Below are 11,018 nucleotides of genomic sequence, written 5' to 3'. Positions count from 1 at the left end.
AAAATTCACTCTTGTCGAGTTGGACCTTGAAATTGGATTTTCTAAGTCGATTAAAGACTGCTCTTAAATTTTCCAAGTGCTCTTGTAAGGATGTTGAGTAAATGATTATGTCGTCAAGATACACTAGACACCTTTCATTCTGCAATCCGCTCAAAATTCCATCCATTGCTCTTTGGAAGGTCGCAGGTGCGTTTTTTAATCCGAAGGGCATTCGGGTATATTCATAATGCCCTCCTTCGGTACTAAACGCCGTCTTTGGTATATCTTGTTCCCTCATCTCAATTTGGTGGAAACCACTCGCCAAATCAAGGGTCGAAAAATACTGACACTTCCCCAGTTTATCCAGTATATCAGTTATATTGGGTAAAGGGTATTTGTCGTCGATAGTTTTCTCATTGAGTTTGCGGTAATCCACGCAGACTCTCCATTTGCGTTTTCCAGACGCATCCATCTTCTTAGGAACTACCCAGATTGGGGCTGACCAAGGTGAACTGCTATGTCTAATGATTCCCTGGTCCAACATTTTATCTATTTGGCTCCTAACTTCTTCTTTATGTATGAAGGGGTACCTGTACGACTTTACGTACACTGGCTGTTCATCAGTTGTCTTGATAGCATGCTTTGTTTGACTAGTAAACGTCAAAGGTATGCCTTCTTGATAGAATATGTCCGAAAATTCGGTACATAATCGTAGAATTTCTTTCTTCTCTTCTCGATTAAGATGATTAGTCCTAATCTGCGATGTTTCCAATTTCCTCCCTCGATGGGTATCCATTGTGTTTACATCAATTGTTTCATGCTCTAATATTCCTTTGTCTAACGCCTCGACATCGAATGGTCGGGTTAAATCTATTATCTTTGATTGGCATGATCTATTTCTTATCACGACTAAAGCGTGACCATCTTTCGTCTTTGTTATACAACTTGGGATTTCACATCCATTTATCTTCCGATAATCAATCAATACCTCTCCATCTCGGATATTTGTTTCAATTCTAACTACTTTTTCTATCCTTGGTTCCATTTCTATATGGTTATTCTGTACATTTGTCCAATACGTTTGGAATGGTATAGTGGCATAAGGGGTAACCATTTTATTTTTCCGAAAATCTAATTGGGCTTCTAACAGTTTCAAATTATCTAATCCCAACAATCCATCAAAGGTTCCATGAAATTTAAACAAATAAAATTTCAGCAAAGTGTATCGGGGTAATTTGAAAATTTCCGAAGCTGGTATCGTTGTACTAAATTCATGGGCTGATTGTTGTAATGCGGTTGAAACTATAAAAGGGTCTTTTTTAATTTGGTTCGGAGCTATCTTCCTAGCAGCTTCCGGGTTTATAAATGATTTACTTGCACCACTATCAATTAAAAATTTAAGATTGTGTTCAGGAAAAGTAATATAGTTTAGTTCACTGCCCTCGGTGTTATTCAGTGTTATTATCTTTGGTTTTATGTTTCGTTCTCGTCTGGGCCAGTTTCGAGAAAATTCTTATAAGAATAATCTGCAGATGCAGCGTCGCACCGACTTCCCACGTGGTAACTTGATCCGTCCTGTTGTTCAGTGGATTCGTTTCCATATCGTCTCGCCTTTGGGTCGCCATGGTATTTTTCGTCGTAGACAGCTTGGTCATCGATACTCCTGTTTACGCTGGTGCTATAAAGTTCTTCTGCGATGATATTTTGTGCGGGGTTATAGGGTGGTCTATTTGGATTATTAAAATACGTCCTATTGGGGTAATAACCTCCCGAATTCTGTCTGTTCGTAAATCCGGTTCTCCTCGTCGAAACACTCATCGGTGTGGGTTTTGGCAAGGGTTGATTTGGATTCGATTTGAAGACGTTAGTAGTCACCCTTGGTGGTTGGAAATTCTGTCTAGCTTGCGATGGCTGATACGTTGGCCTTGGTGTATGATTTACTGCTGTATTTACATGGGCTCCTGGTCTAAATTGACCAGAGTGATTATTCGTATATGACGGTCTAGGGTTGAACCTAGGTCTAGGTGTGGAGTTTGTTGCATTATGCACTCTATTACTGCCATTATTACTGCTGCCACTACTATTATTTTGCAAATAGTGTGTGTTGTCTTCCTGTGTTACAAATTGCAATGCTTCTGGCAAATCTTTTGGTCGCATACAGCGTATTGCTGTTCCTAGGGGCTCTCTTAGTCCTGATAGGAATGTTTTCAGCGCCAAGTTATTGTATAGATCCTTTTTTACAGCTTTCCCTATCTCCGTAGTTTCGTGGGCATTAATATAAGAACATAACAAGTTTAGTATATGCAGAACCCTATCGTAAAATTCGTTAGGGGTTTCGTTTTGTCGTTGTTTAAGCATAACTAAGTCCATGTTTAAACATGCCTCATCCCTCTGATCCGCAAAATGCCTTGTCAAAATTTCCTTTAGTTCCTCCCAGTTGTTGACGTTTTGTGTTCCCAATACCAATTTAGCATTCCCAGATAACTTTCCAATAATACAATTTAGCAAGAAGGTATTTTGGAAGTGGTTGGGTTGTTGGGCAACGTAAAAGGAATCGATCAAGGATTGACATACGCCGAGGTAACGGCCAAGATCATTAGGGCTCCCATCGAAATCTGGGACACACCTCAAATACTCAGTTTTAAACTCAACCATTTTTACGTTACTGTTTCTTACAAGTTTACGATTTCTAATTGGGACTGAGCGATTACAATTAGGGCCTGTCAAAGGGGTATCAATACTCAGGGATTCAAACTGTTCAAGTACCTCGTTAATCTCTGACATAAAAAATCTTGTACAAAAATTATTAACCAGTTGTACTTACCAAAATAGCACGATGCTCGACACAAACATTGATTTTACTACAGTTTTACCGTACACGTTACACGAAGGTCTCTCACGGTTAGTTCACTACTCAGCGATTGAATATTGATTCCGTGATTGATCCTACCGACTGCGCCACTTATCTTTCCGTATTCCTCGGAAGACTTTTTAAAAAAAATTAAACAATTACTATATTTTATGATTTAATATAAACTTGTAGTTAACACAACACTAACAAGAATTATTAAGTATAACGGTAACAATACAGTAGAACGAGCTTTGGTAAGTTACAATGAAATCAACGTGAGTTGAATATTACTGTCGATCGATTGTCAGAGTGAGTCCCGAAGGTCCAGCGCAATGTGGTTTTATTGTTTGATTCTGCAAGCTCAGCAAGTCTGGGCCGCGTCTCTTTAGTATGGTGGCTTATGGTAGCATCCCCATATAACTTATTAGAGCCAAATTGACGATTTGCCGTTTAAGGCCTTATTATGCTTATTTTGCCAAAAGGAGACGATTTGAACAAAATTGGCTGTAGCGTTTGCGAGATATCACCAAATTGTACGATTTGGCCAAAAAGTGCCGCTTCTATTAGAGCCAAATTGACGATGTGCCGTTTAAGGCCTTATTATGCTTATTTTGCCAAAAGGAGACGATTTGAACAAAATTGGTTGTAGCGTTGGCGAGATAACGCCAAATCATAAGATTTGGCCAAAAAGTGCCGCTTCTATTAGAGCCAAATTGACGATTTGCCGTTCAAGGCCTTATTATGCTTATTTTGCCAAAAGGAGACGATTTGAACAAAATTGGCTGTAGCGTTTGCGAGATATCACCAAATTGTACGATTTGGCCAAAAAGTGCCGCTTCTATTAGAGCCAAATTGACGATTTGCCGTTTAAGGCCTTATTATGCTTATTTTGCCAAAAGGAGACGATTTGAACAAAATTGGCTGTAGCGTTGGCGAGATAACGCCAAATCTTAAGATTTGGCCAAAAAGTGCCGCTTCTATTAGAGCCAAATGGACGATTTGCCGTTTAAGGCCTTATTATGCTTATTTTGCCAAAAGGAGACGATTTGAACAAAATTGGTTGTACCGTTTGCGAGATATCGCCAAATTGTACGATTTGGCCAAAAAGTGCCGCTTCTATTAGAGCCAAATTGACGATTTGCCGTTTAAGGCCTTATTATGCTTATTTTGCCAAAAGGAGACGATTTGAACAAAATTGGTTGTACCGTTTGTGAGATATCGCCAAATCATAAGATTTGGCCAAAAAGTGCCGCTTCTATTAGAGCCAAATTGACGATTTGCCGTTTAAGGCCTTATTATGCTTATTTTGCCAAAAGGAGACGATTTGAACAAAATTGGTTGTACCGTTTGCGAGATAACGCCAAATCATAAGATTTGGCCAAAAAGTGCCGCTTCTATTAGAGCCAAATTGACGATTTGCCGTTTAAGGCCTTATTATGCTTATTTTGCCAAAAGGAGACGATTTGAACAAAATTGGTTGTAGCGTTGGCGAGATAACGCCAAATCATAAGATTTGGCCAAAAAGTGCCGCTTCTATTAGAGCCAAATTGACGATTTGCCGTTTAAGGCCTTATTATGCTTATTTTGCCAAAAGGAGACGATTTGAACAAAATTGGTTGCAGTGTTTGCGAGATATCGCCAAATTGTACGATTTGGCCAAAAAGTGCCGCTTCTATTAGAGCCAAATTGACGATTTGCCGTTTAAGGCCTTATTATGCTTATTTTGCCAAAAGGAGACGATTTGAACAAAATTGGTTGTACCGTTTGTGAGATATCGCCAAATCATAAGATTTGGCCAAAAAGTGCCGCTTCTATTAGAGCCAAATTGACGATTTGCCGTTTAAGGCCTTATTATGCTTATTTTGCCAAAAGGAGACGATTTGAACAAAATTGGTTGTACCGTTTGTGAGATATCGCCAAATCATAAGATTTGGCCAAAAAGTGCCGCTTCTATTAGAGCCAAATTGACGATTTGCCGTTTAAGGCCTTATTATGCTTATTTTGCCAAAAGGAGACGATTTGAACAAAATTGGTTGTACCGTTTGTGAGATATCGCCAAATCATAAGATTTGGCCAAAAAGTGCCGCTTCTATTAGAGCCAAATTGACGATTTGCCGTTTAAGGCCTTATTATGCTTATTTTGCCAAAAGGAGACGATTTGAACAAAATTGGTTGTACCGTTTGTGAGATATCGCCAAATCATAAGATTTGGCCAAAAAGTGCCGCTTCTATTAGAGCCAAATTGACGATTTGCCGTTTAAGGCCTTATTATGCTTATTTTGCCAAAAGGAGACGATTTGAACAAAATTGGTTGTACCGTTTGCGAGATAACGCCAAATCATAAGATTTGGCCAAAAAGTGCCGCTTCTATTAGAGCCAAATTGACGATTTGCCGTTTAAGGCCTTATTATGCTTATTTTGCCAAAAGGAGACGATTTGAACAAAATTGGTTGTAGCGTTGGCGAGATAACGCCAAATCATAAGATTTGGCCAAAAAGTGCCGCTTCTATTAGAGCCAAATTGACGATTTGCCGTTTAAGGCCTTATTATGCTTATTTTGCCAAAAGGAGACGATTTGAACAAAATTGGTTGCAGTGTTTGCGAGATATCGCCAAATTGTACGATTTGGCCAAAAAGTGCCGCTTCTATTAGAGCCAAATTGACGATTTGCCGTTTAAGGCCTTATTATGCTTATTTTGCCAAAAGGAGACGATTTGAACAAAATTGGCTGTAGCGTTTGCGAGATATCACCAAATTGTACGATTTGGCCAAGAAGTGCCGCTTCTATTAGAGCCAAATTGACGATTTGCCGTTTAAGGCCTTATTATGCTTATTTTGCCAAAAGGAGACGATTTGAACAAAATTGGCTGTAGCGTTGGCGAGATAACGCCAAATCATAAGATTTGGCCAAAAAGTGCCGCTACTATTAGAGCCAAATTGACGATTTGCTGTTTAAGGCCTTATTATGCTTATTTTGCCAAAAGGAGACGATTTGAACAAAATTGGTTGTACCGTTTGCGAGATATCGCCAAATCATAAGATTTGGCCAAAAAGTGCCGCTTCTATTAGAGCCAAATTGACGATTTGCCGTTTAAGGCCTTATTATGCTTATTTTGCCAAAAGGAGACGATTTGAACAAAATTGGCTGTAGCGTTTTCGAGATATCACCAAATTGTACGATTTGGCCAAAAAGTGCCGCTTCTATTAGAGCCAAATTGACGATTTGCCGTTTAAGGCCTTATTATGCTTATTTTGCCAAAAGGAGACGATTTGAACAAAATTGGCTGTAGCGTTGGCGAGATAACGCCAAATCATAAGATTTGGCCAAAAAGTGCCGCTACTATTAGAGCCAAATTGACGATTTGCTGTTTAAGGCCTTATTATGCTTATTTTGCCAAAAGGAGACGATTTGAACAAAATTGGCTGTAGCGTTTGCGAGATATCACCAAATTGTACGATTTGGCCAAAAAGTGCCGCTACTATTAGAGCCAAATTGACGATTTGCTGTTTAAGGCCTTATTATGCTTATTTTGCCAAAAGGAGACGATTTGAACAAAATTGGTTGTACCGTTTGCGAGATATCGCCAAATCATAAGATTTGGCCAAAAAGTGCCGCTTCTATTAGAGCCAAATTGACGATTTGCCGTTTAAGGCCTTATTATGCTTATTTTGCCAAAAGGAGACGATTTGAACAAAATTGGCTGTAGCGTTTGCGAGATATCACCAAATTGTACGATTTAGCCAAAAAGTGCCGCTTCTATTAGAGCCAAATTGACGATTTGCCGTTTAAGGCCTTATTATGCTTATTTTGCCAAAAGGAGACGATTTGAACAAAATTGGCTGTAGCGTTGGCGAGATAACGCCAAATCTTAAGATTTGGCCAAAAAGTGCCGCTTCTATTAGAGCCAAATTGACGATTTGCCGTTTAAGGCCTTATTATGCTTATTTTGCCAAAAGGAGACGATTTGAACAAAATTGGCTGTAGCGTTGGCGAGATAACGCCAAATCATAAGATTTGGCCAAAAAGTGCCGCTTCTATTAGAGCCAAATTGACGATTTGCCGTTTAAGGCCTTATTATGCTTATTTTGCCAAAAGGAGACGATTTGAACAAAATTGGTTGCAGTGTTTGCGAGATATCGCCAAATTGTACGATTTGGCCAAAAAGTGCCGCTTCTATTAGAGCCAAATTGACGATTTGCCGTTTAAGGCCTTATTATGCTTATTTTGCCAAAAGGAGACGATTTGAACAAAATTGGTTGTACCGTTTGTGAGATATCGCCAAATCATAAGATTTGGCCAAAAAGTGCCGCTTCTATTAGAGCTAAATTGACGATTTGCCGTTTAAGGCCTTATTATGCTTATTTTGCCAAAAGGAGACGATTTGAACAAAATTGGCTGTAGCGTTTGCGAGATATCACCAAATTGTACGATTTGGCCAAAAAGTGCCGCTACTATTAGAGCCAAATTGACGATTTGCTGTTTAAGGCCTTATTATGCTTATTTTGCCAAAAGGAGACGATTTGAACAAAATTGGTTGTACCGTTTGCGAGATATCGCCAAATCATAAGATTTGGCCAAAAAGTGCCGCTTCTATTAGAGCCAAATTGACGATTTGCCGTTTAAGGCCTTATTATGCTTATTTTGCCAAAAGGAGACGATTTGAACAAAATTGGCTGTAGCGTTTTCGAGATATCGCCAAATCATAAGATTTGGCCAAAAAGTGCCGCTTCTATTAGAGCCAAATTGACGATTTGCCGTTTAAGGCCTTATTATGCTTATTTTGCCAAAAGGAGACGATTTGAACAAAATTGGCTGTAGCGTTTTCGAGATATCACCAAATTGTACGATTTGGCCAAAAAGTGCCGCTTCTATTAGAGCCAAATTGACGATTTGCCGTTTAAGGCCTTATTATGCTTATTTTGCCAAAAGGAGACGATTTGAACAAAATTGGCTGTAGCGTTTTCGAGATATCACCAAATTGTACGATTTGGCCAAAAAGTGCCGCTTCTATTAGAGCCAAATTGACGATTTGCCGTTTAAGGCCTTATTATGCTTATTTTGCCAAAAGGAGACGATTTGAACAAAATTGGCTGTAGCGTTTTCGAGATATCACCAAATTGTACGATTTCGCCAAAAAGTGCCGCTTCTATTAGAGCCAAATTGACGATTTGCTGTTTAAGGCCTTATTATGCTTATTTTGCCAAAAGGAGACGATTTGAACAAAATTGGTTGTACCGTTTGCGAGATATCGCCAAATTGTACGATTTGGCCAAAAAGTGCCGCTTCTATTAGAGCCAAATTGACGATTTGCCGTTTAAGGCCTTATTATGCTTATTTTGCCAAAAGGAGACGATTTGAACAAAATTGGTTGTAGCGTTGGCGAGATAACGCCAAATCATAAGATTTGGCCAAAAAGTGCCGCTTCTATTAGAGCCAAATTGACGATTTGCCGTTTAAGGCCTTATTATGCTTATTTTGCCAAAAGGAGACGATTTGAACAAAATTGGCTGTAGCGTTTGCGAGATATCACCAAATTGTACGATTTGGCCAAAAAGTGCCGCTTCTATTAGAGCCAAATTGACGATGTGCCGTTTAAGGCCTTATTATGCTTATTTTGCCAAAAGGAGACGATTTGAACAAAATTGGTTGTAGCGTTGGCGAGATAACGCCAAATCATAAGATTTGGCCAAAAAGTGCCGCTTCTATTAGAGCCAAATTGACGATTTGCCGTTTAAGGCCTTATTATGCTTATTTTGCCAAAAGGAGACGATTTGAACAAAATTGGCTGTAGCGTTTGCGAGATATCACCAAATTGTACGATTTAGCCAAAAAGTGCCGCTTCTATTAGAGCCAAATTGACGATTTGCCGTTTAAGGCCTTATTATGCTTATTTTGCCAAAAGGAGACGATTTGAACAAAATTGGCTGTAGCGTTGGCGAGATAACGCCAAATCTTAAGATTTGGCAAAAAGTGCCGCTTCTATTAGAGCCAAATGGACGATTTGCCGTTTAAGGCCTTATTATGCTTATTTTGCCAAAAGGAGACGATTTGAACAAAAGTGGTTGTACCGTTTGCGAGATATCGCCAAATTGTACGATTTGGCCAAAAAGTGCCGCTTCTATTAGAGCCAAATTGACGATTTGCCGTTTAAGGCCTTATTATGCTTATTTTGCCAAAAGGAGACGATTTGAACAAAATTGGTTGTACCGTTTGTGAGATATCGCCAAATCATAAGATTTGGCCAAAAAGTGCCGCTTCTATTAGAGCCAAATTGACGATTTGCCGTTTAAGGCCTTATTATGCTTATTTTGCCAAAAGGAGACGATTTGAACAAAATTGGTTGTAGCGTTGGCGAGATAACGCCAAATCATAAGATTTGGCCAAAAAGTGCCGCTTCTATTAGAGCCAAATTTACGATTTACCGTTTAAGGCCTTATTATGCTTATTTTGCCAAAAGGAGACGATTTGAACAAAATTGGTTGTAGCGTTTGCGAGATATCGCCAAATTGTACGATTTGGCCAAAAAGTGCCGCTTCTATTAGAGCCAAATGGACGATTTGCCGTTTAAGGCCTTATTATGCTTATTTTGCCAAAAGGAGACGATTTGAACAAAATTGGTTGTAGCGTTGGCGAGATAACGCCAAATCATAAGATTTGGCCAAAAAGTGCCGCTTCTATTAGAGCCAAATTGACGATTTGCCGTTTAAGGCCTTATTATGCTTATTTTGCCAAAAGGAGACGATTTGAACAAAATTGGCTGTAGCGTTTGCGAGATATCACCAAATTGTACGATTTGGCCAAAAAGTGCCGCTTCTATTAGAGCCAAATTGACGATTTGCCGTTTAAGGCCTTATTATGCTTATTTTGCCAAAAGGAGACGATTTGAACAAAATTGGCTGTAGCGTTTGCGAGATATCACCAAATTGTACGATTTGGCCAAAAAGTGCCGCTTCTATTAGAGCCAAATTGACGATTTGCCGTTTAAGGCCTTATTATGCTTATTTTGCCAAAAGGAGACGATTTGAACAAAATTGGCTGTAGCGTTGGCGAGATAACGCCAAATCATAAGATTTGGCCAAAAAGTGCCGCTTCTATTAGAGCCAAATTGACGATTTGCCGTTTAAGGCCTTATTATGCTTATTTTGCCAAAAGGAGACGATTTGAACAAAATTGGTTGTAGCGTTGGCGAGATAACGCCAAATCATAAGATTTGGCCAAAAAGTGCCGCTACTATTAGAGCCAAATTGACGATTTGCTGTTTAAGGCCTTATTATGCTTATTTTGCCAAAAGGAGACGATTTGAACAAAATTGGCTGTAACGTTTGCGAGATATCACCAAATGGTACGATTTGGCCAAAAAGTGCCGCTACTATTAGAGCCAAATTGACGATTTGCTGTTTAAGGCCTTATTATGCTTATTTTGCCAAAAGGAGACGATTTGAACAAAATTGGTTGTACCGTTTGCGAGATATCGCCAAATCATAAGATTTGGCCAAAAAGTGCCGCTTCTATTAGAGCCAAATTGACGATTTGCCGTTTAAGGCCTTATTATGCTTATGTTGCCAAAAGGAGACGATTTGAACAAAATTGGTTGTACCGTTTGTGAGATATCGCCAAATCATAAGATTTGGCCAAAAAGTGCCGCTTCTATTAGAGCCAAATTGACGATTTGCCGTTTAAGGCCTTATTATGCTTATTTTGCCAAAAGGAGACGATTTGAACAAAATTAGTTGTAGCGTTGGCGAGATAACGCCAAATCATAAGATTTGGCCAAAAAGTGCCGCTTCTATTAGAGCCAAATTTACGATTTACCGTTTAAGGCCTTATTATGCTTATTTTGCCAAAAGGAGACGATTTGAACAAAATTGGTTGTAGCGTTGGCGAGATAACGCCAAATCATAAGATTTGGCCAAAAAGTGCCGCTTCTATTAGAGCCAAATTGACGATTTGCCGTTTAAGGCCTTATTATGCTTATTTTGCCAAAAGGAGACGATTTGAACAAAATTGGCTGTAGCGTTTGCGAGATATCACCAAATTGTACGATTTGGCCAAAAAGTGCCGCTTCTATTAGAGCCAAATTGACGATGTGCCGTTTAAGGCCTTATTATGCTTATTTTGCCAAAAGGAGACGATTTGAACAAAATTGGTTGTAGCGTTGGCGAGATAACGCCAAATCATAAGATTTGG

Source organism: Euwallacea fornicatus, unplaced genomic scaffold, assembly GCF_040115645.1.
Source record: "Euwallacea fornicatus isolate EFF26 unplaced genomic scaffold, ASM4011564v1 scaffold_77, whole genome shotgun sequence".
NCBI lineage: Eukaryota > Metazoa > Arthropoda > Insecta > Coleoptera > Curculionidae > Euwallacea > Euwallacea fornicatus.
Note: the sequence above shows the minus strand (reverse complement) of the source record.